Raw genomic sequence first — 26,210 nt, 5'->3', positions numbered from 1 at the left:
TATAGTCTTATGTAACACTTCTTGTATTGTTAGCACCTAGAGGCTTCATCCCCACTGGTATGAAGTGGAATACATCCTACATAATTTTTGATTGTAGGTATTTTCATCTGAAATACTTTACCTGACAATGTGACTGAGCAGTGACTTTGCTTGTGTTTTAAGAATATCAAATACATTGTTTGCATCATTAGGTATGTTACTCCTCTGAATTTGCAGAATTGCACAGTATTATTTTGATATATCTGAGTGAAGCAACAGATTGAAAGTACTATGTAGTGCAGTAGATGTTTGTTTCTGTAGTTTAAAGAAGCCTGATGGGTTCCTGCTGACAAGTATATGCAGTTTCTCAGAGATCTCTCACATAAACTGGCTCTGCACTGTAACTGTAAGATTTCTGAAAGTCTGTGGATGCTGCAGTCATGAAAAGGAAATGTTAATCATATTAATGTAACTTTGAGGGCAAACTTGAATTATACTTGAAAATAAACCTCACTTTTTCCAGTATTTTAGGTGACATTTATGATCAAATTATGCTATTCTCCTAGCAGTTGTACACCTTTTGCTCTAGTCTTAGCAATGTTTTGATCTCTTTCGTATGACATCTCATGCTTTTTTAGTTCAGGCTGCAAATAACATGTTAAAATAAATGATTGAATGCATCATGTCTTGCTGATAGGATGACACCTGTACAGAACAAACTTGTCATATGTAAATAATTTAAGAGACAAGTTTGATTTATCAAGAATTATAGCTTTACTACAGAGTAACTTGGATCTCATTTTTTTCCTTACTTCTTGAAGTAGATGCTGTATTTTAATCTTGGGAGCATAGCTGAAATTTAAGAGTGGAGGATTGAAAATCGAGAGCCTCAAAATCCAAGGCCAAAACAGACAACCGTTGTTTGTTTTGTTACTGTCCTTATAAAAGTTAATTTTCTATAGTGTTGTTTACTAACATTCCAGTACTTAATTTTACGAGGTCCTTCTCTTTCCCTGAGGGATTCTGTAGTTCAGTGTAGAGTGAATTCAAATGGTTATGAGGTCTAAAGAAGTAGATACTTGTAAAACTAAATAATTAGGTAGTGTCTTCATTAAGTCACAGCCTGAAGAGTAAATGAGACTTTGTAGATGTTTCAAATGATTGTTTTATCTGAACAATTCAAATTATTTAAGTTTCCTAGCAGTGTCTAGGTCAGGGATCCATAACTTTGGGGCAGAGGAAGTGCCATTAGCCCACAGACCTCCTTGTCAACCATGGAAGTTATCTTGAAAGACTCAAAAATTTCTAAAGCTTATTATTTATGACACCAGAAGCCCAGCTTCACTGTGAGAGTTAGCCTTGACACAGCATGGGTTACCTTTGTCCTAGCTGAAACTAAGCAGCCTATATACATATTCAGACAGATAGCTACATAGCCATTTCTACATGGATAGGCTTTGTGTCTAGGTTGGGCTTGGGTTGTTCAGTAGGAGAAGTGGTCAATGACAGTAGGTGACAGTCTGGTTTAAGGCTTGTCATTGTGTGCTTTTTTTCCCTTGGGTTGTGAATCTTGAGAAACCTTGACTCAGTTTGTGTACTGGAGGAGAGGTGGAACCACAAACACTGCATCACCTTTCCTGGAGGCCTGTGGGTACCATCCCCTTATCCTGATGATGGGGAGACAATCCTTCCTATTGTTGGGGAACAGTAAAGTATGCCTGTGAGGTGAAGGAGTAGCATGTTCAAAGCAAAATCATTGTTACTCAACTTTGCCTTATCAATAGCAATACTTTTTGTTTTTCTGAGTTCTGGGCTCTCCAAAGAGCCCTGGGATGCAGCTGGAACACTATGGCTCTGGGATGGGAGAAGGAAGGACATTTTGTCTACCAACATTGAGGGACTCCCGAATAGCACGTTCTCTGCATAGAAAGGCCAGGCCCTAGCCATGGTGGAGCTGACACATGCCTTTGATAGACAAGGCAAGCAAGGATCAGTAGGTCAAGGATGGGGGAAGCATCTGAGAGGTGCAGACCAGGCTCTGCTATTCTGCCTGGTGTGTCAGCCCAGACCTACCCTTTCAGTTAACACTGTGTTCATAGAGGGGAAATGCAGTATTTTATAGTTCTCTGTTGTAGACCAGCAATCTGGGGACTCAAATGCAAGAATAACACATTGGTTATTTCTGCATTTATGTGCCCAGTCTCTTTTTAAGAGTATATCCTAGATTTTCTTCACAACTATGTGTCATCTAACTGTCCACTGCTTATGTTGAGAAGGCCCTGATGGTTGTAGGTATTTTTTCACTGAGTCATCTTGTCCTGTTTTGGGCAGAGCTAGGTCGGGAAACTGTTGGTATCGAGGTGTTCATGAGGAGTTATTAGGAGAAGGGAGTTTTGTGAAAAGAATTTCTGATTTATTTTTATGTGAAAAGTCAATACATGCTTTTTACTTTAAATGCTTAATTGTCCTGTTAAATACAGCAACTTTACAAAATTAAATAATGCTATCCTCCACTCTCATATAACTGGCTATTTATGAAGAATTTTGTGAAAGACGGTGTAACTCTCCTCTTAAATGAAGTAAAACTTTGTAAATTGCAAGTCAAAAAGCAAGATATGGAAGAAACCCGAAATAAAATTTCAGAGTGAATGGATAGTCTTTTCATTGACTAACGCAGGGTTAGAATGAGCTTACATCCCTGTAATGTTGCCCTTGCTATGGCATTCCATAAAACTGTGTGGGTATGTTTTGATCCTTCTGAAATATGGATATTTTGGTTGTGAGCATGTTTTCTGTGAAAACTCTTAGTCACTAATAATTGTAGTGACACTTTAAAATATGTTACTGTTTTTACTGGAAAGGAAGAAAGCTTATAAAACTGCAAGAGAATGACAGATTTTGCTTAGAAGGTAAGCTTCTGAAATTGTTATGCATGAAGAGCAATTAAAATAATCCAGTTTAATACTGAAACATGAAAAAAAACAAAGTGAAAACAATCTTACCTAATCAGTTTTCCTCGTGCTTTGTAGTGTCAAACTCAGAAGACATACCAAGTTTTGCATTGGTTAACAAAAGACAGTTCCCTTTGGTGGTATGTTTCTTCTCTCTGAGTTCAATCACCAGTGTTGCCCACATTATCCTTTTTTTTCCTTTTTTTTTTTTTTCTCTCCTCTAAAGAACAACTCATTAATTGTCTCTCGGAGGTGACAATCTAGTAGTGGAATAAGATGGACAGCTGCTCATAGAGCGGGTTTGGGTCGAGTTCCACAGCAAGGCCTTGTCATTCACTGCAAACATTATCAGGTCCTCCCACTCCTGTCAGCAGTCTGACCTCTGTGGACATTATCAAACTGGAAAAATAAAATCAGCAAAAAATCAGAATTACAAATTGCTAGATTACTAATGGAAATAGATCCCTTGAGTAAGAATGAGACTCTTGGTGGTATCTTGTAATTACACATCTGTTATGAGGAGCTAATTTAAATTTGGGTTTATGGCTGAAGTGATAGTGATAAAAATCCATTCAGTACTGCTGAGGTGATCATATCCCTGTTTCCCTTACAGTTTTTGGAATGTCAAATACGTTTTGAAATTTTCCCTGTTAAAGAGTTTAAATGCTTTTCACTTAGTGTGAAAGGCTTTGAATTGAGTTACTCTAGAACTCTGGAGAGGAACAGCTATGTTCCATCAAGTGATAAAAGCATTGCCAGTGTTAGTATCGGCATATGCTGCTGTGATCTTAATCTTTATCTGAAGACAGGGTATTAGATAAATGTAGAACACTTGAGGTAGCCTTTTTTGTCTCCTATACTCCCACAGTACCTCCTTTTTCTACCTTATGTATTCTTAGGCTTGTTTTTTTTGGCCCTGTATTTTTCTTACTCTTTTCATCTATTCTTAACTTGGTTTCTTTGCTTCCCTAGCAATTTAAGATTGAAAAGTGAAGTTTTGGATTACATCATTGTTCTTCCTGATGCTTACCCTTTGTATTGCCATCTCATAAACTTGTCTCATTTTCAGCTCATAAACTGAGATGTAGGTCACTGTTTATATGAGCATTTGGAGTTTTGTTACAGACAAACTCCTCCTTCAGTACATAAAACACTGCTTTGGTGACTGTTAGATTGCCTTGAGTTTGCAATTTTTAATTTAAGAAATGCTGGAATTAAGGTTGTCTTCCCTATCTTAATTCAAGTTCTATTTGCATATCACTGTTTTATAGTTTTTTGATCAAACGTTGTTTTTCCCAGAGGACTCTGGTCTCATTTGTAAGACAGGATGCGTAGTATTTGCTCACTGAGGTTTTTCTTTTTTAATGTCAATATTCAAATCACGCTATCCAAAACTATAAGTAAATTCTGGATTAATGTTGTCAAGTCAGCATATTTTTATATTGGATCACTGAGGTGACAGCCATGTGTTACAAATGGAGAAACTGAGGCATTTGTTAAATATTTTGTTAATGTAAGATATTTCTGTTATTTTGTCTGTGAATGGTTAATGCTTCTGCATGTACTCTTACAATATTTCAAATAGAAGGCAATTATGAAAAAATCTTTGTGTGGCTTCCCAGCGTTATTAAAAAAACCCCAAACCTTAATAGATAGACATGAAATCAGTTTTCATATATGAGATTTAAACATCTTATCTAGACATGTTGTTTTCTTTCTGTAGTCTCTGTGTCATTAATTAGAAGAAGATGGAGTTACATCTTGACAGTGGTCTCTGGTTCATTGGCTGTACACCAAAAGAATGAGGAAAACCAATATTGATGGGTCTGGGGTCTGAATGAAGGTCCACATGCTGTAGTGACTGGGCCTTTGGAAGTCCCTGCTTTCCTGTCAGCTTCTTACATTTTTTTTCTCTGCAGTTTCTTTTTCTGTTCCTTTTCTGAACTCCAGTTCCTCTTCTGGGTCCCTTCTCCCCTGTGTCCTAGCTATTATTGTGATAGCACTCAACTGATTTTTAAAGAAGTTAAATTATTGCTCAGTTCTAGGATGAGGTGTCCTTTAGCTATCCTGTGCCTAGGCTTACATCCACATCATTGCACAGAGGTCTTGTACAAGAAGGTGAAATGTGTTGCAGCTCAGCAGAGAGAAGTTGTGAAACTGATCTTAGCATAGCATATGAGAAGTGGTGTTGGGGAGTCTTGCAGCTGAAGCAGGACTTAAGCAGGTCTTTCTTCTAATGGTACAAAGTGACTTTCTAAGACAAGAACATGCCCTGCTTGTCAGTATTGTGCAGCATTCAAGCACTAGAGCATCCCAACACACTAGATTTTAAAATGTGTTCAGCTAGAGGGGGCATGTTTTCCTGTTCAAAAACATTCAGGAATAATTGAGCTGTCTTAGTCATTTTGAAAAAAATACTCTGATCAGTTCAGCCTGAAAAATGGTTGAAGGAGGTATTTGGGCATAAAAGCTTGTGCGTTCTGTAATTTGGCCAAGGGAATGAGTATGGGGTCTTATAAGCAATGACTGAGATTTTCCAGCACAGTATTACTGCCTGTACTGTCTATAACAATATAAGTTGCTTGTAAAAGTAAAATTGAAGCTGTATGCTTTCATAGCTTTGTCTTCTTCCAAAGCAGTGCTTTTGAAAGCAATTTTAAACAAGGCCCAGATTAAAGCGCATTTCAAGTCCATGCAATTTACTTTACAGGTCTCTGAATATGGAGTATATGAAGAGCTGTAGGAAATTTCTGGAAAATGATTAGTCTAGAAATGGTGGATAAACCTCAGATTATAGGATTGTTTTCATAATTCTTAACTTTTAAAATATGGTATGGTTTTCAAAGTGAGCAGCCATCTGCCCAAGATTTCTTTTGAAAATGATGCTGGAAATAAATACTTAGAAAAACAGGGGTTAGCTGTAACTTCATAGTTAAGGAATGACTAGCATTGCTACATTTAAAAAAAAAAGTGTTGTAAACGAAGATACTTTAGTATCAGAAGATAGTTGTAAGGATACAGGAAGATTACCTAATGAGGAAAAAGTTGAAGCAATTAGAGAAAGTGTTTGTTACAAGAGGAGTGAATGTTCTCAGGTGAGGTAAATGTTTTAGTTTTACTTGGTGTGTTCACCTATGTTAAAACTATCAAGAAAATAGTAAAGAAGTCTATTCAGATAATATATGACTCATTTTCTCCTACTCTTTGTATTTTACAAGTGAGGCAGTTAATACCCAGACTCCACCATAAATCTCTGGGTGTCAATTTAAGATCCAGATTTATCCCACATATATTCCTCCACTTAATTTTAATGCTTGAGGTGAAATTTCTGTGTTCTGGCTTCAGCTGGCTGAAAGGTAGGCATCTATGCTTCTAGAAGTCCAGGGAAAGAAATGGGAGAACTTCTTATGTATCCTTGAAAACACATGCATATACCAGAAATGAGCATTTGCTCTCTGAATGAATAAACATAACTGGATAAGCATATGTGTATTACTCTAATGTGTTTAACAAGTCATACAGTCCATGTGAGTGCTGCTATACTCTTTTCCTCCTTTTCAGATTGGACTTGTGGCAATATCGATATAGCAAACCTATGTGTTAGGCAAATATACTGCCGATAATGAACAATCAGCAATTTTCATTGGGATGGACTTATAATGTATAACTGTGATGAGTTGCTGAAGTAAAGCTTTCCCTTTTTATGCTTTGATTTCCAGGTAGAGATATTTTTGTTTCTGATTACACAGGTCTCTTTTTCTGCCTGTAACCCTGGGTTTTGGTAAAAATCTTCCTATATAAATGAGCGGTAGCAATGCTGGGCTTGTGCTAAAGTGCAAGATCCCAAATAAGTTGTGGATCACTATAGCAATAGCAGTATGATCTGTTAATAGTTGTGAAACATTTGAATATTTTCTTTTTTTAAAAAAAAGCAAGCATGCAACAGGATTATGCATCTTGTAAAGTCCACCTCCATGTGCCTGTGTGAGTAGTGTTCATTGAGATCACAAATGAGAATGTGCTTAGCATATTTTCTGGTCAGGGATCAGTTTGGGACTTATACTTTCTTCTTCTGTCAGGCCTGTGTTGTAGTGCTCATCCTTCTTGGTGAAGGGCCTGTATCAAATTGTGATTTATTTACTGGCTCTTCAATGTCTTCTTACTGCTTCTCCACAGGCACAGCGCCTCTGGGATCTTTCCCCTGAAACCTTCTTTGTCTGAATAAAACAGTGAGGAAATTTATTTAGATTCTTTTGGCTGAAAAGTGTGATAATTTTTTAATGTATAATTTTATAATGACATGTAGTGTTAGTGCAGTTTTGTTAATTTTGCAGACTTAATGTGTGCATCCCCCTTCAGATGCATATATAAATCATTGCGAGTTTTGACTGCAAATATGTTCAAGTTACAGTTTTATGCTTATTTTTAGGGAATCAGAAGAGTATAAGTTGGATTAGTTGTTAGAATATGCAGAATAAAAAGTTTGGAAGCTGTGTGATATTCTTTTTTTCCTCTCCTCTGTAAATGACTTGGTGCTCTCTAATTTTGCACTTCTCTTTAGGTCTGTTGTGAGAGCTCATACTTGGCCACCAAGCTAATGGTATGAAGTTAGCCCAAAGTACTGACTCTGCTTATAAAAACCTCCTTAAAATATGCGATAAAATTCTTGTCACCCATTTCTGTGTCCTAACAGAGTTCTCAATCAGGCTACTTTGCCTTTTTTTGTTTTAGAGTTTTTTTAAGTTGACCTTTGTCTGTGTCAAGTATGCAACATACTAAAGAATCAGGATTTTAGTAGTGTTACAGTGTATCATGTGTTTGTTCATTAAATGGGTTGTTAGACTTTAGAGAAAAGGGCTTGCTACTGAGATGAGCTTACTATAAATGTTGACTGTGAAAACTTTTATTTTTAAAAAAGAAGAGTTCTGGATCAATAAGAAATGTAATGATAAAAATATAATTTTCTGGAAAGGAGTGGATAAGTGGTTAAGTGAGCCTTCATTAGGGCAGCAGAAGTGCATTACTGCCATATACATCATGGAACTGACCATGTTAATCATGATGTACTTCAAAGGAGTAAACTGCTGAAACTGTATTTCATTTAGACTTTTATCTTGGGATGTTTGGTCATAATTTAGCAATGCTTTACTCTGAAAGAAAAGTATGAGTGGATTAATTGTATTTAATTGAAAACTGTTTCTTAAAGTTTTTTTTTTTTTTACACTGGAGCCTTACTAAATTACATTAAACAGTAACTGTGCCAATTAGAAAAGCTGATGATCTTTTATGCTTTAGTTAAAACTTCTAAATTATGTTTCATGTGGTTTTGAATATTCTTGAAAGGCCAATTATTTTTAAAAGTTAAGTTTCTTTTGTGTTAAGCATCAGCCTTGCTGGATTTCATTTCAGTATTAAACTTCATAGTTTCTCAATATTGAAAGTAATAGATTTAACAGTGAAGGTGGTTCTTTTTGTTCTTCATCCTGTTACAGAGAAGTCTAGCAATTTCTGGAATCTTTCTGGGTTTTTTTTGAATTCTGTAGCAAAAAGGATGTTTACTCCAAATTTGCAGAAATGATTTGCAGTCTCCAAACTGACATGCCGTTAGGTGTATATTACAAAACTGAACAATCTTTTTTTTACATATAGATATGTTTTGAGGGATAATACAGATTGTGCCTTTGCTATGTTCTGCATTTTTGCAGAATTAGTAAACAATCCTCAAGTGAACTTCTTCTGTATAGAACCTTGTTATGGTGAAAGTAAAATTCAAGATTGAGTATTGAAACGTGCCTCAAAACATCTCAAACTCAATGTCACTTGCATTAAGTTAATAGTTCAAATTTTTATTGTTCTGAGAAATAACAATTCACACTACTGCAGTCTTAACACGGTACAGAGAAATGCCTGTGATCTCACTAGCTATTGCAGAGGACTTTAAGCCTGACCTCAAGATAAAAATGGTGAGTAAAAGAGATACTGAAATTAAAAGCATAGTGTCCACTTAAAATATCTTTAGCTTGTGTCCAGACTGGAAACTGATAGTAGTGTCTTCTACTTGTTTCAAACCACACATTTTTTAAGCAAACACTTTATACTATTGAGATGCTTAAAACAAGGTGATGGACTTGCTATGTAATATCTCTGTTAACACTCTAACGAAATAATGCCTCTGTTAAAGGGTTAACAGAGAAGTCACTTGGGCATTAACTCTAGCTTTCTTCAGTTAGCTCAAAGAACCTTCCCATAGGGTTATTATGGAAAATAAATGGTCAGATCCAGGGGTTCCCCTTCTGTGGCTGAGTTAGGATAGACAACTGATTCTGAATTGCATGTCTTGGAGTTCAGTGTCCTGGAAAGTACTAGTATTTGATAAACAGATACCACACGAGACTGAGAGGGTGTCCCCTGAGAAGCTGCTTAAGGTTTTGTAAAATGAAAGTCATAACTCTGTTCTTCGTTTACGTGATTTCTCTGCTTCCTTGCAGCTGGTCTTGCAACTTGCCACTGCAAGGGCATAGAGGATAAACTCCCTTAGAATTATTATTACTCTTCTGTCTTTCTCGAAAATGCCAGTGTTACCGTTCACAGCCTGTAAGAAGTGTTGTGTATAGAAAGTGAAAAACATTAGGTGGAGAGATTTTAGAAAAAGTATAGGAATGTAAAAAGCAGTGAAAGTCTTGGACGATGTGGCCTGTTTATGACATTGTCATGTTTTCCTCTCCTAAGAAGCGAGAGACAGGAACTGTTTATGAAAGGTGCTGGTTTCCCCTAGAAAGAGATTAGGGAGGAATAATAAACCTACTTTGCTTTACTTCTGTGGTGTCAGCCTTCAAAGTGAAATGTCAGCTGCAAAGCAATAGCTTTGATACAGCTGTATTTGAGCAGACTGTTTATGATCATCACTACCACAAAGTGCTTTACTCTTTTTTTTTTTTTTTTTCCCCTTCATTCATAAAAGGTTTTCTGGCAAATAACTGTCTGCCAGCGTAGGTAGGTACCTGTATGACAGGGAAATGAGCAAATAAACCCTGGAGATCCTGACAGTCCGTAAACTGGCTACAAAGTTACTATGAGAACCTGTGGAAAAGTTGGTTGGCAGAGCCTACTCTGATACATCTGGAAAGTGGTTTTTTTTCACTGTTCATTGCTAGAGAGACTTGCAAGCACTACTTAAGGCTCTAACAACTATCTCTGATTTCCAGCAAGGCAGCTGAATTAAAGAGAACTGCTACATCAGGAAAAGACAGGGGCAAGTTTCTAAGGAGATATTTCAGGTAGCTTGCTGAGCTCTTCTCCAGCTTAAATGTCATCTAGGAAGCTATTGCTGTTCTTGGTCCTTCTCACAAAAGTAGATTTTGGAGGTCATAGATGGAATATTTCATAGATGAAGCAAGATACTGACTCGCCAACTAATTTAAACATGTCATTGAAATAAAACATTGTGTGTCTGTTCCTAATATGTGACTAATACGATACTTCATGGAGTATTCTTTTGAAATTGCGTGAATCAAGTTGAAGTCCAAAATAATTTTCTTTATAGGATGCCTTTTTCTATGACTGTCGATAGCGGGTATCTGTCTTTTGTGTAACATTTCTAGAAACATTTTAGCTTTTTGTTCTGCTTTGATGCCTACCTAAAGATGCATATCATAGAATGGCAGGGTTGGAAGGGACCTTTAGAGATCACCTAGTCCAGCCCCCCTGCAGAAGCAGGTTCACCTAAATCAGGTCACAAAGGAACGTGTCCAGACGGGTCTTTTGAAGACCTCCAAGGAAGGAGACTCCACATCCTCCCTGGGCAGCCTGTTCCACTGATCCCTCACCCTCACAGTAAAATAGTTTTTTTCTTATGTTTAAATGAAACTTTTTGTGTTCCAGCTTCATCCCATTACCCCTTGTCCTGTTGCTAGCTACAATAGAAAAAAGGGATGTCCCAGCCTCCTGGCACCCACTCTTTAGATATTTGTAAATATTAATAAGATCACCCCCCAGTTTCCTCTTTTCTAGACTAAACAGCCCCAGTTCCTGCAGCCTTTCCTCATATGAAAGATGTTCCAGTCCCCTGATCATCTTGGTGGCCCTGCGCTGGACTCTCTTCAGAAGTTTCCTGTCCCTCTTGAGCTGAGGAGCTCAGAACTGGACACAGGACTCCAGATGAGGCTTCACCAGGGCAGAGTAGAGGGGGAGCAGAACCTCCCTTGACCTGCTGGCCACACTCTTCTTGATGCATTCCAGATACCATTAGCCTTCTTGGCCATGAGGGCACGTTGCTGGCTCATATTTAGTTTATTATCAATCAAGACTCCCAGGTCTCTCTCTGCAGAACTGCTCTTCAGCAGTTCTGCCCCCAGCCTGTCCTGGTGCATGGGGTTGTTCCTTCCCAGATGCAGGACTCTGCACTTGTCCTTGTTGAACCTCATGAGGTTTCTCTCTGCCCAGCTCTCAAGCTGGTCAAGATCCTGCTGAATGGCAGCACAGCCTTCTGGGGAATCAGCCAGTCCTCCCAGTTTGGTGTCATCAGCGAACTTGCTGAGGGTACACTGTCCCCTCCTCCAGATTGTTGCTGAAGATGTTAAACCAGACTGACCCCAGAACTGATCCCTGTGGAACTCCACTGGCCACAGGCCTCTGCCTCAATTCAATGCCGTTGATCACCACCCTCTGGGCTCTGTCATTCAGCCAGCTCTCAATCCACCTCACTGTCCACTCATCCAAGCCACACTGCCTGAGCTTTCTAATGAGGATGTTATGGGAGATAGTGTCAAAAGCCTTTCTGAAGATCATGCCAGTAAGCAAATGGTAGAAATATCCTGTTGTTTTCCATGTCAGTATTTTTTTTACAAAAGTTACTTAGTAAGCTACAAACAGTAAATAAAATAGGTCTGTTGGGACAAATCTGAAAAATGAGTTATGCTAAAATAGACTTTAGAGGGGGAAACCTGTTGCCTTGCATTCCTTTCAGGATATATGTTTTTGGGTTTTTTTTTTTTCTGTTTATACGTCTATCTTCTCCAAAGAGAGCTTGCTGATATTTTCCCAATAGTCAAATTACTTCTCAGCTCCTTTAAGTGTATCTGTGAGCAGGAGCCAGACCTTCTGCCTTTCTAGTAGTAAGTCCGAAGTCTGGCTTTTGGCTGCTGCAGGCTGAGTATCCATTCTAATAGGCTTATAGAATTTATTTCTCTAGGAATAACGATTCTTTACAGTAAGTTCTATTTGCCTCACTTCTCAAAGTGTAGATGGAGAAGCAGAAGCTGCATTCCTTGCATTCTATCCATATGGAGGGAATGAAGGAGGGAACTCGTGCCTTTCATAAAGAGTATAAACCTGGGATTTGCTCATTTGTGTAGTAGCAAAATATGCGAACCATTCTCCATAACTTGTGTTTGCGGTATTGTTCTCAGCTGGTAAGGTCTATCCAGTACTAGCAAATATTCAGTGCAGAATTTTAGCTTTAGAGACTCACTGATAGTATGCAAAGGAAGGAAAAGCATGTATCATATTAATTGTAAAACATGTATCATATTAATTGTCATTCTTTGATAATACTGTCAGCCCCATTTTCTCTTTCTGTTGCTTTTGGTGCTGTCTGAGACCTTTGGTCTAGTTGCTCTTTGTGCTGCTGTCAGAATTGAGTGAAAATGAATACAGAGCATGTCCAATTCAACTCGTAGACCTAATATTTAGTCATCTTTTTATCTAAACATAAATTATTCTAGTACGGCTTTTTCAAACAATTCATTATGAGAATGTATTGCATTTTCAAAAAAAAAAAGTTTTACATATTGATATTGTAATGTAAGACTTATCCAACAGTTAAGATTCTGTGATTCTTTATGAGTCTGTGATTTGGAAGTCCAAATGTGTACAAAAGGAGAAATTGTACCAGACTTATTTCTAATTGATTTGTCATGGATGATTTTCAAATACTTTTTTTTTGTTATTGCATTATACAGGAGCTATTTTTAAGGGCTGAAAGGCCAGCAAATACGAGCAATAAAAAAATGAATACAAGGCAACCTGGGGATGATACTATTGGGAAAACTTATTTAATATTATATATTTTTATATTTAAATCTATGTAAATATTATTATTGCTAGCATTGACTTTAGAGCATTTTTTAAATGTTTTATTATGCATACATATCTTTTAATCTTAATTACATGTTGTCATTCAAGATCATCTCTAGATACTCATTCCTAGAAGCTTAATTAATTTTAAATACTTCAGGAGAAGGGTTTAGCATACATAGTGACATTTGTAATACTGAAATTTCATATGAAGCTTTAAGTGTACCAAGGTACCTCCCCTTAAAAATATGGTTCTTAGTATATTGCAAAATAGTCAAAGCAGCGCTCTGTATAGCTCTGTAAGAGTGGCTGTGTATGGACACATTTTTAATTACAGGATCCTTGTGCTTTCAAATATAGCTGTGCTTACTTTAGAAAATGAGCATTTTTTTTCTTTAGCTGTCATCAAAGTGTTACCAGTGCCTCAAGAACTGATAAGCAGAGTTATTGATCTGGTCTGTCAACAATTTAAGAGCTGGAGTGGCATAGCTAATACTGAAGCAATGATTTGACCTAATGAGTTCTTGCATTGTCATTTGCAAATACAACAAAAGTAGAGTTTGCCGTTTAGCTCTTCCACTTTAAAGAGCAAAAGGCTGAATAATTTTCTGACTTGAGAACTGAGCATGTTTATAAGAGGAGATGAGTAAGCTTTGTGTTGTTTGTAGTACTTTGGATTTACCATTCAAGAATAAAGAAGAGTGTTTTAACCAAAGATAAAATAATGTGGACACTGATCAGCTGGAAGAGAGGGGCAGCTACATTGCTCCTTCCTGTAAAAGGGGGATATAAAATCTGGATGAGCATTAGAAGGAGTAGTTGTAGCCATGCTTGTACATGCTAAATGCAATTAGAGTTTTGTTTGATAATTACAGGTACTCTGCAAAGACTGAAATATTTCCAGTTGGTATCTTTTGCCTAGTGTTGAAACATAAGCAGTAAAGTCCAGATTTGTAATGTACTTGACCAAACATAATTATGCTCCGTTAGGAAAGAATATGTTATGATATTTAATGTGAAAACCTATCTTTTCCTGAAATTCCTGTATGAAGGATATCTTTGTTATACAGTACTTTTCTTGGTGTTTTTTTTCTCCTTTAATTTTTCTTCTTTGCTCCCAATTTAAAAGAGGAGGGGAAAATGGAATGAAAGGGAAAAGGCTTTTCTGCAATTCTCTAACCCCATCCTGCCCTCCACCAAAAAAGCTGCAGGGCCACCTTAGTTTTCAGATCTTAATTTAGAAAAGACTGGGCCCAGCCGTTATTAGTTGATTTCCCTGTGTGTAAAAGCACCTTCATTCAGGGAGAGATTGGCCCTGATCCCACACTAAATGTACTTTGATTTAAGACACAAGTTTCTGATTTAACTTTAGTGAGGCTAACTGTGTGTTTAGTGTTTCCACTTGAGGAGTAAGTTGTGTAAAAAGAAAATATAATGTGATTGAAAGGGCATTGCTCATTGGTTTAAATGAACATTTTCCACTAACACATTTTCAATGCTTTACTGTGAGGCCTTTTTATTTATTCAAATACATTTTGCTCCCCATGTCTGTTGTTCCTGATCTACAGTTTGCTGCAGAGACTCTTCTGCTTGTCAGCAAAGGTATCTTTGGCTGTCTGCTGGCTCTCCAGGGCAGGGTGGTTTCTGCTGTTTGTTGCTGTTGGACACTGCGGTTGCGCACAGCACTGATAGACCAACCAGGAAGTGCCAGTAAGAGTGAAACCAGCAATCTGCAACGTGCTCTCAAACCAAATAAGTAAAAATACTAACAATATTTTGAGTAACTTTGGTGATGGTTAGGTATTTGTTTGCAAGCAGAGCTGACAAGTGCACAGACCACTTTTCCATGGTGTTAATGAAGTCCACAGGAGGTATTTACTGAAGTTATGTACTCTTGTTTCTATAAGGAGTATGTGTATATTAAGGGTGAAACGGGTTTTCTTATCCTTGTAATAGTAAGTCCTACCTAGGAGATATGCAGCTGTCTGTCATGCACTGTGCTTTTATTTAACTCTGTTACTGCCATGTTACTGCAAAATTGCTGTACTGGCACAACCTAAAAATGGGGGCATTTTATTGCTATTTAATATCCACTTAAATCATAGTGTTTGAAATAGTGCTTGAAATGTTCATGAGGGATTGTATTGAGGTGTCATGTTAAATGGAAGGATTGGAGAAGGAAGAAGGGAAGAAAGAAAGAAAGGTTGGTCTATGAAGGAGCCATGTTGTTTTAAGTAAATCAGACAAAAAGTTGCATCTGTGCTTGACTGTGCTAGACTAGCGGAGATGCCTGTTTGTAGCTCCCCATAAACATGTAATGCTTGAAGACTCAAGGACGGTGAAACTTGTAGAAATATTACCTATCAGATGAAATATACTGAAACTGGATTTCATTCTAAAATTAGAGTGAGCTGTCATGGTATATACTGACCAGCTTGGAACGAGAAAGTGGGGATTATGCAGGTGTGCTCAGATGAGCAGTTTTGATTTGTGCTGGGCTCTCAGTGTACAGAAGCTGAGTTGTCACTGTCTCGGCTCCCTTTCTGCAGACACCGTGCCAGATGCTGCTTGTGCTGTAAAACCAGGGCTCAGGAACTGCATCCAACACTGACAAATATTTAGTTAACTTGTTAAAGTCTTTGCCAAGACATTCTTAATGAATGTTACACTCCTTTAACTATACTAAAAAAAAAAAAGTTACTTTTGCAGCTTTCTGACAGGTATGAGGATTGTTTTACCTTCAAGCCATGTCTGTTTGCACAAAGATCTTTGTATACTCACAGCTACTTGAACCAGAGATCTCTCTCCTTTGCAGTTGGTGTTTAACTGGAGTATTCTTGGTGCCCTCCTCTATTTGCTGACAACACTTTGCTATTTTTGTTTTTCCCTGAGCTACACAGATTTTCACTCAGAGTTTCTGGCCTTTAAATCTACTTGCCCTACTTGTCGTTGTTATCTGTGGTAGTGGCTTGATGGTTTATTCAAGCTGTGTATAGTGTAGTCCAGAAGCTGGTAGATAGGTGCAAGAGCTTCTATTTACCTCTTTCTGAAACAGGACATGAGATGGATGCCTATGAACTTAACCTGTCTGGGCATGTGCTTCAGGCTGTGCATCTGTGTGGTACATTAGTCCCCACATCATCTGGGAGTAAAATAATTTCTCTTTACAAAACAGGTCTTCTGCCAGCTTTGTCCTTCACAGAAAGCAACCACCCCCAGCTGCAGTGGGACAGTGACTGTACTTACAAGATTTTAAAGGCACTATAATGTCCTGTGTATTAGAAACAGAATAAGGAAGGGAAGCTTCCCACAGCCTCATGGATGTTCTGTAGTTGCTGGCAGTAGTTAAACTGTTCTTACCTGCTGATGTGGCCAAAGCACAACTGTGCTTTGCTGCAGACTTCTACTTCCTCAGCTGTTGGAAAGAAAGGTCAAAAATTCCATACTCTTAGGAACATATTTTTGGTGTCATCTTCATGTTTGGCTGTTTTGACAGAGAGAAATTTTAATGGTCAGAGTTTAGGGATAGGTGTTCTAAGAAAGTCCAGTATATGCATTATATCTGTGTTTTGCCAAAATGCTTGTATCTATTGTAAAAGATCAACATTATAACAAACCTGTGCCATTTGCCCTGAAAACAGATGATCTTTCATTTTATCAGGTTTCCTAGCTGAAAGTGATGTCTACTGATCATCTTTTCTTTTGTCTTCTTTTTTTTTCCCCAAAGTAAAGTGACTTTTACACTACTTGTAGACCTCAGCTTCAGCTTTTCCTTACTCTCTCTTTAGACTTGCAGAAACATACTACCAGAGCTGAAGGCCTTACCTTCCCTCTGTTGCTATCACTCTAGGTGTCACAGTAGATTTGCATCACCCACTTTGTCCCCTTGCCTACAGTTTCCTTTCTCTAAATTGAAAAAAACACAGGTAAACAACAAAATCTCTCTGTTGTTCTTGATACACTAGCAGCAAGTCTTACCAGCTGTGTGACTACTGACCTGCAGTTCCATCATGACTTTTCTCTTTCTGGAGTCAAGACTTTCACTGTATACTAGAGAAAGTTTCATTGTGCTGCAGAGGGAAAAAGATTTTACAGCCATTTTTTCTCATATCAAAAAGAAGGAGAAAGATGAGTTATTTTAGACTTCTAATATTCGTCTTTTCCCCTTCCTTTTCCTTTGGATTACAGGACTGAGTGTTGTCATGGACAATCAGGAAAGAAATCAGTGTATCTCTTGATTTCGAGCTACTGGAATGGAAATACAGAAATGACTATCACAGAGGAAGTATCTGTATTTTTTACTGATGCAAATCTGCTAACAGTAAAATATCTGGTTGGTTGGCTTCTTTATGACACTTAAGATACAATGGTGTTGTTTCCTTTTTCTTTATAACAGTGAAATAGAGTTTTCTTAAGAGTCAAGAAAGGTACTGTTGATTTGAAACTTTTCAATTTAAGACTAAACTTCAAGCCCAGTGCCCAGAAATTTTACTTACATCCTGTCAGTTAAATGCAGCTGACTGAGTGGATTCTGGACATGGTATCTGTGAAGACTTTTCTGCCATAGCAAAACTTTGAGCTGCTTCGTGGCTCTCAGTCTGAATGGGAGACTTGGGCCAGTGTGTTACAGGTAGACATCTGCAGATGGGTCTCTTGTCAACTCTGTTATGTATTCAGAGAAAAATTCTCAAAATATCAGTTCTGTTGATTTTTGTGCTGTAGTGATAGGTGTTGGTGTTTGTGCACCTTAGAAATCACAGCAGGGTCAAAATTTGTCTCTGACCAGTGAGAAAGTTGGTTGTGTTCTTACATACAATCCATGCTGCTGCTTAGACCTTTCTGCATCTTGTTAGGAACTAAAGATAACATTTCAGTTTCTTTTTCTTTTTTTTTTTTGAGCAGTAATGTCTTCCAATTTTAGGATAATATTAATATTTCTTGAATTAAAATTTGGGATTAAACTATTGATCACCTACAGTAGATCTTTTGAAGTGTTCTTTATCAATAGGAAAACCACTGAAAAGCAGCTTGAATGTTTTGAGTAGCTGTAATTTCCAGGTAAAAGAAAAAATATGAGACCATAAAAGCATATAGTATCAACAGGAAATTGCATCATTTCATTGACGTTGTAAACACCTATACTGGCCCAAACCAGATAGTTACTTTCTTAAATTCCTTTTGGACCATATACCCATTTGAAATTTCCTTTATCTGCATGTTTATTCTCATATTGGGTTAATTCAGCACTGGAAGTGGCTCAGTATTGATATAGTGATGGCAAATGAGCCACATTTCACACTTTCCCCTGTGTACCATATTAAGATAGTTTTCATGCTGGCATGTTGTCCAGAGAGGGTGCCTGGTGGTCACTCTTACCAGTGGTCATTGTAGGGAGCATGTGTTATATCTGTGCAATGTGGACTGAGTCAGTGTGTTTGGAATGCAACAGTTTTATGCATTTTTGTGGTGGCATTTACTTGCCCTTTTTTATGTGTTTAGAAGATCTTTGACAATCTGAAATCTTAACTAAATGCTTCATCTTTTTTGTCACCTTTATTAAAAGTAAATAATCTCATTGGAAAAGCATGCAACAAATGAAGTCTTAAATGTATATTCTTCTCTCAGTTACTGAGGAAGACAGCAGTTTGTTCACAGATAAGAGATGTAGATTTTAAAGTTGTGTTGCCAGAGGTGCAATATGAGGAGAAATTAAAAGTGAAAGATGAAAAGAAGTTGTCAAATCATATAAGCTAATGAAGAATTTTGAAAGGACCAAGTTGAAAAATGTTACTGAATGTGAATTTTTTTTTTGCCAGGAGCTGATTATCTGCTTGGATTTTATGGCTTGGAATACCCTTGCATCACTCTTCTGTGTCTTTTTCAGGGATGAGAGGGAGATAAAAGTGGGAAGATTATATTATTATAGGAACCATACATCATCAAATAAAAAAAAATAACAAAAAATTAAGTACTATCAGTTTGTAAAGCTTTTGAAATCTGTAGTCTCCAGGGAGACCTTTTTATTGAGATATGCATACACCTTTTTTTTTCATGGATGTAGATATGTGCACATTGATATATGGATTGTTATATTCCTGCCTCTTAACTTTGAAATGAAAATCTTTGTTTTTCTAGGATTGCTCAGTCATTTACGTGATGCAAGTGAACAAGAATGTGGTTATAAGATGCCAAGTAGTGAAATTTACTTTTTGTCAAGTAAACTGGACAGAGAAGTATGCAGGATTTTTAATACTTTAGGATACTTTCTCCCTTAATATGTTAAAGCTACTAATTAACTTCTTTATAGTTGTCAGATGCTGACTTTTTCTGAATGGAAACTTTGTAGTATTTTGAACTTTTATATGGAAACAAAGGTCTTATTTTTGTTTTTATTTTCTGAGGTAGTTAAAGAGGAAACTGCTACTAGAACAAGCATCCAGTATTTCTTTTTCCCTGTTTCATTTTACCTGCATAGTAGGAAGTTTTAGAAGCCTGATCTGATATTTCTGTTCATCTATACTTGTCCAGTCTAACACTGAGGTCATGTAAGTGAACTTGTCTGCCAAGACTGGTAATTCTGCTTTGACAGCTGTCTCCCACTCAAGTTAATAGTGATAGTGTCTATGGTAAAAGGTAATTCAAGATTACGGGTCCTTAGTGTTTAATGTTTGTTTTCTGTTAGCTACGTTTTGTGTAGATGACATATGCTCTTGCCAAAATTGTGCATGGCTGAGCTTTTTGAAAATAATTTTTGATTGTTTCAAGTGCAGATCATTTGCTGTCTGTTCTACTTCAGGCTTCAAATGTTGTGTCCTGAGTTACTGATGGCTGAGTTTCTAGAGCCATCTTGAATGTAAGATGCTGTGGAAGTAGTGTATGTGGGAGTGTAAGTAAATGAATGGCAGATAAATACAGTAAATGGTAAACTTTAGTTTAGTTTATTGTGCCTGGTATATACTATGATTAATTAGTCATTCATTTTAATGGCAACTGCTTTTTTTGTGTGATAAATAAAACTATGATATTCTCTTTAGTGTGAGCCTTTAGAATTCTGGCTCGACAAATTTAAGCTTATTGGCTTTGTTCCACTCAGTAAGATCAGAGGAAATGTAAAGTATGCTCAGTAGATGCAGTAAGTCTGCCTTGCTTAAATTTAATTACTAACAAGTTTGAAATCTGGTTCACCTACCTCTTCAGGCTCTCTTTATAGTCAGTGGATAAAGGTCACTAGGGAGCAATTCCTCCCCTGATGCTTTCTCATGACTGACTATAAAGCAAGGCCAAGTGTTGCTTTTGAAAGCAGGATTCTTCATGCAGCTATCTGTTTCTGATCTCTTCCATTACTGACAAAGACCTTGTGCTGCAGATTTGCTTGGTTTGGTGGAGCATGCAAAAAGACCTCATTACCTGGAGAAACCTTTTCTTTTTATTTATGCATTAGTAAAAACAGGAGGAGGGTGTTATTTCTCTGTTAAATAACAAAAATTTTCTCAACAGTTTCTTCCTGAAAATGATTTTAAGTGGTTGAGATTAGGATCACTGGTCAGCTGAAGGTTTTGCAAGTATGTGAAGTCAAAGCAGTATAAGGATATTTGAATTTGAAGGAAGATGCTTGAAGTGAATTTAATATAACAACAGCAAATCAAAGTTGAAAATAATGAAATTGTCTATTAGTCAAGACTAATGAGTATAAGACTAATGTATGAGACTACAGAGAAAATATCTTTCAAAGTAATTCTTCTACAGGGAAAAATGCAGACAACCTTCTCCAACATTCAAAATGAAGATATTAAACTAATGTATCACGAATAGAAACAGACTATGTTATCTGAGGTTAGCATAAAGGAAATGTGATGCAAAATGACATGAGTATTTTAATGTGTTTTTTAGTATAAACTAAACATTTTTACTGGATTTTCTAAATTAAATAATGAAACCTTTCCAACAGTGAAATACTTTCCATTGTCCTTCCTGTGTGACCTGAGATCTGTATGAGGTCTTAATAGCAGAAATGTCTTTGATTTTGCTTTGCATTAACCTGTGTTAAAGTTTGGAATGCTTGAAGTAGTAGTTTATAGTTTTCCTGCGCCTTAACGGGTATTTTTTTACTGGAATGGATTTGTATGGATACAGTTGTCTATGTTGTCTGAAATTCAAAGTGGGACTGGGTCAGTATGAATGCTCCATAGTACTTCTGAAAATCAAATGGGAGCAAGCGATTGAAGCTGCTGTTTGAGAAAATATTTGAATTTTAGGTGGTTCTGTCAAATTGATTATTGTTATCTTTTTAAATAAAAAAAATTGTAGCCTTTACTGTGTATCTAGCTTTTATTTTAAACTATCATAGTTCTTAGAGTGTTTTGTATTTGTGAAGTTTCTTTTGTTAAATTTTGAAGTACCAAGCAACACTTTTTTCTCAGTTAGTTTGAGTGGAGAGTCCATTGGTTGATGTTTTGGAAAACTTAAGCCTATGCTATAGATTGAATTTGTCTTGGGTATTACTCTTGAAGTTTAATCTGAAAGAGGTTTAGTACAAAACCAAACTGTGCTAAAGCAATCCATTATCTTCCTGTAGTGGAGCAGGAGATCTGAGTGGGGGAGAAGCAGCAGATAGTGTGTATTTTAAGAAGAGCTTTTGACACATGCTGGTACATAACTAAGCTAAGTAAATGTGTCCTAGATTGAAGCTACTGCAAGTTGTCTGGAAAACTGTAGAACAAGTACTTCACTGAGAAACTGTAGATTTCAAATGCATTTTCTTGAGCCTACTACTTGTTGATGTTTTCCTGGATTATAATGATAAAAGTCAGTATACTTAGTTTGCATAAAAAGGCAAATATAGTAATGCCAAACAACTACATAATGAGTGCTGATTAATTAGTGTGGTAGGATGTGGTGCTTGTAACAAGTAATAAGCCATTTGGACTGACAGTGTGTTTTTGAGGGAGAGAGGGAAGCAGATGCCATAACATGTTGCATACAGAGGATTTGCCTGTATAAGGAATGTGAGTCTAGGAAAATGGACCAGAAGAGCAGAAAGTAAGAACTGGAACTGCCCTCTGCTGGGAAAGAGTACAATATTGTGCCTTACAAAGATGGGATATCCTTTCCCAGAGGATCCCTGGGTTGTCATGATGTTTGTATAAAAGGCTTTTTAGGAGATCGAAGGGAATTTTGTCAAGTATAGTAGGATGCTGAGATAGGTTCCTCAGGGAGGTTGTGTAAGGTCTGTTCATGGGTCCAAGAGCCAGTAATAGTGTTAACCAGTAGCTACTGCCTCCCACCTTCTGCAGAAGTGAAAGCCAGGAACATGCAAGACATGGTAGCAGCTGCTAGCCTCTCTTTAGTATGAGGTATCACTTTGTTAGGGAGAATTTCCCATTCCCTGCAAAATTCTTAATGAACAAATTAACATCTAATTTGTAAATTTGGAAGAGAAGAATACAGCTTGATTCACAGCCTTTGGGCCAAAGAATTCTCTTTTCCCATAAAACACAGAGAACAAAAGCCCTATAATGAGGTGGAATTACAGTGATTTTAATTAGCATAGAGTTTGTGTGTATATATGAAGTAGACTAATATTTGTCTTAGAATGTTGTTGTCTCAATATAACATTATATATATATGTAACAAAATGATGAAGAATGACATTTTCTCATTCAAAGTATATTTATTTCCAATTTGTTTTGACTATAACTCTCTCAAATCATATTTTGATAATCAAGTACAGTCCCACTCTTGCTTTATTAATCCCTGTCCCAGGGATGACAATGCTGGAGTGTTGTGCTGCTTGAATTGGCCTGATAAAGATTGCATTACAATGTCATGACTTTTTTACTCTGCTGAAACAGAATACAAAGCTGCTTTGGTGTAGTTGATGCTGTAAAGAGCTGAAACCCAGCTACTTCTGTGGCATTGTCTAGAGAGGCTCTGTGACTAAAGGCCTTTATCTTCTTGAAAGGCAGAGGGAAAGTCTAGTATTGTACTGAAATTACGACAGATAGTCGTTATACCCTAAAACCAGTTACTTGTGCTGTGACTAACTTTGTAATACCTCATCAGGAAAAGAATATAACCCTTTCTCTCCAATTTCTCTTACCATTTTATTATAAATGCATGTTAGGTACTGTGCACGCTCCCACCAATAGGTTTATAAAACTGGATGAAAGAGCAATTCCATGTATAGCAAGTCTGAATTTAATGGAATAAACCAAATTTGATACAGTCTGAATGATTACAATGTTAAGAGAAATACTGACTATTGTCAAGTGCATAGAGGCCAGAGCTGGAATCGTAACATTAGAAAACAATTAAGGAAGCAGCATTACTGAGTGTGGGATGATGCGTTCTAAATTTAGAACCTATGTAGAAGGAAGTCTTGGAAACTGAAGTTTTGTGTCTTATGATATTGGAACCCTCTAAGGATCTAGTCCCCTGTTAGATAGAAAGCATCAGTCTGCCTGTAAGACTTCAGTGATATAATTTGTTTTTTTGTAGCAAATGCAGTTCTTAGAAAAAATCCTTCCTCAAAAAATAAATCCGTGGTGTTTCCGCAGTATTTGGTACCATTTCCATTTTATCAGATAAGGACAAGGGATAATGGGATGAAGCTGGAACACAAAAAGTTCCACTTAAACATAAGAAAAAGCTATTTCACTGTTCAGGAGCAGTGGCACAGGCTGCCCAGAGGAGTTGTGGAGTCTCCTTCCTTGGAGGTCTTCAAGACCCACCTGGACATGTTCCTATGCGATTTGATCTAGGTGAACCTGCTTCTGCAGGGGGATTGGACTAGATGATCTCTCAAGGTCCCTTCCAACCCCTACCTTTCTATGAACTGTTAGGCATGACCTTATACTAACAGCACCAAGTCCTACTCACATCGGGCAGTGCTACTTCTCTTTGCTGGTGCTGACAGATTGTCTCTCGATCGTCTGGTGGTAGGCACTTGACTTGAGAGGCCAGGTCCCTTTCAACAACCAGAGGAATTGGGAACTTTCTGCTGACTTTGGTGGTGGTGGATGTTGACTTTGCAGCCTTTTTAAGTAAAAGGAGAAAGAAAGCAGATTACCTGGTCTCCTAAGTTTCTTTGCAGGATGTGATGAGACTTGGTGGTACAGCAGCATCAGAGAGGACTCTCCTGCTTTGTTTCCTTTCATTGCCCCACCACCAGCAAACTAAGGGCATTTTTGTGTTGTTGCATGGTGCTGCCCTGGCTCAGGGACCATAGGGCTAACCATTGTGGGAAAGGACAACTTGGTTGCTTTCTTCAGGTGCACAAGGCCATGTTTGGTGGTAGCAACTTTGAAGAGGTCCACTGGTGTATCAGTACTTCAGTGATTCTTTCTGTGAAGCGTTTTTGTTGAATTGCGTAAAGCTGAAGAAAAAGTTTTGCAGAATAAGCACATGTGAATTCTTTAGCAAATCTACTTTGAAATTTGATGTTGAGTAACCTCTGGAAGGAATTGTGGGGAAGGACCATGCAAAAGTCTTGATGGGATTTTAACCTGTAGCTGCAGTATTCACAACTGGTTATGTTCTCTATGCCTTTCCTCTCTTGGACATCACTCTTAACAGTGTGAATGTGCCTTTTGGTTTTTTTGGTAAAAAAAAAAAATACCATTGCATGTAACAGCTGATTCCTTCACTAGCTTACTGTCCTAAAATACTGCTGTGTGTTCAAGGCCTGGGTGATAGTTGGTTTTCACCAATGTAGTTGTTCGTTTCTTATACCAGTTATAGCCAGAACATACTGATTCTTGACACCCCAAAAGGTCAGAGTGTCTGTTTTCCCTCTTCATCTTTTAATGATGTTATTTTCCTTCACATTATTTCTTCATCAAACCAGAATTTCTCTTGGGAATTGTTTCTGTTTCCTTCCTTCTCCTTTGGATTTGGAAACGCTGATTCTGTGCTTTCAGCTCCTGGTTGTGTCTTTCCAGTCATCTCTGAAAACTGTTGAGGCATAAATTTGTGCTTGTTCCCCTGCGGTCCCAAGAGTGGTTTGGAAGCATTTCTATATTTCTTGTAAGAAGGCAAAATCCCCTTTAAGTTGTACAATAGGAAGAATTGGCCTGTATTCCATTTTTATTGAGTTTAGCAGAGACACAGCTAAAAATCATTTTAGAAGCATTTGTGATTATTTATGTGGTTTTCTTATGATACTGATTCTGTATTATTTTTAGAATAACTTGTCTTTACACGATCAAGGCCTCAATGCCTTTCTCTTTGGACAAAAGATCTGCAGATTCATTAGATCTCTGTAGTGTTTTAGTTCATGTTGTGAACTTTCTTTTTCTGGAGGGGAAAAAAGCTTAATACTGATCTTTTTTTTTTTTCCCGTAAGTCTCCAAAGAGTACAAATTTTGGTTTTTGAAATGATATTTTGACAGCTAATGACTCCTGCTTTAGTGTGCATGTTGTTATTGCTTATTACTGCATTTGCTTTTTGTTTTAAAATACTCAAAAGCTTTTTTTATTTCAGGTTTATTTTAGTATTCTATTCAGTGCATAAAATGTTTCAAAATTTTAAAAATGCCATTTATGGAGCAGTAAGAATTTTAAGAAGCTTGAATGAGAACAATGTATTTTACTAATAATGTTTTATTAATCTACTTCATTTACAGGAAGTGGTCATCAGTCAAAACTTGCTTACCTCAGCAGAGACAAAAAATTAATGGGCAAAAGTACAGTGTGTAGGTAGGTAGCTGTTTTCAGTGCACTTCAGGCTTTTCCAGGAGAACCTTATTCTAAGGGAATGGGATGGCTATCAAAACATAAGATTTTGCTCTTTAAATTATTCAGGCAGTAGATTGAAAAATTGTGTTTTGAAGGAAGTGGCATTGAAATATATTGATGTGCTTCATGCTTCCATGAGATTTTGTTAAAATTACCTGGGAATGATGCGTATGTGCTTTTGTGTGGGAGAGAGAAATGGAAGGGAATAGACTTACTTTTATATGTGCTTTTCAATTTTTTACAAATATTTTTATTTCAGATTTGTAAACAAAGTGTTCTCTCTGATAGTTTTCCAAAATTTGAACGTAACCTGCCTAATGTAAGTTACAAAGGGAGTAGGCACAGACATTTATGTTGACTGTTGATGTTTTTTGTACATTCAGTGTGTTGAAAAGTGGTGCAATTGTTTTTACAATCCAGTATACTCTTTTCTTTCACAGTATTCTGTAATTGTAACAGAAGTTAGTCAAG

At 37.2% G+C, this 26,210-nt stretch overlaps 1 protein-coding gene across 3 annotated transcripts in view; it reads left to right on the top strand.

Moving 5' to 3' along the window:
• Positions 1-26,210, top strand: part of CNOT2 (CCR4-NOT transcription complex subunit 2) — an 89,901-nt gene that overhangs the window by 7,854 nt on the left and 55,837 nt on the right. Inside the window, exon 2 of one of the 3 annotated variants that reach the window (XM_062016370.1) lies at positions 25,628-25,700. The exons of the other annotated variants lie outside the window; for them this stretch is intronic. The gene's annotated coding sequence lies outside the window, so the exon portion shown is untranslated. The remainder of the gene's footprint in view (positions 1-25,627; positions 25,701-26,210) is intronic. 3 annotated transcript variants of the gene reach the window in all.

This window comes from Colius striatus, chromosome 1 (assembly GCF_028858725.1).
Source record: "Colius striatus isolate bColStr4 chromosome 1, bColStr4.1.hap1, whole genome shotgun sequence".
Lineage (NCBI taxonomy): Eukaryota > Metazoa > Chordata > Aves > Coliiformes > Coliidae > Colius > Colius striatus.
This window is presented reverse-complemented; position numbering and strand designations above follow the sequence as displayed.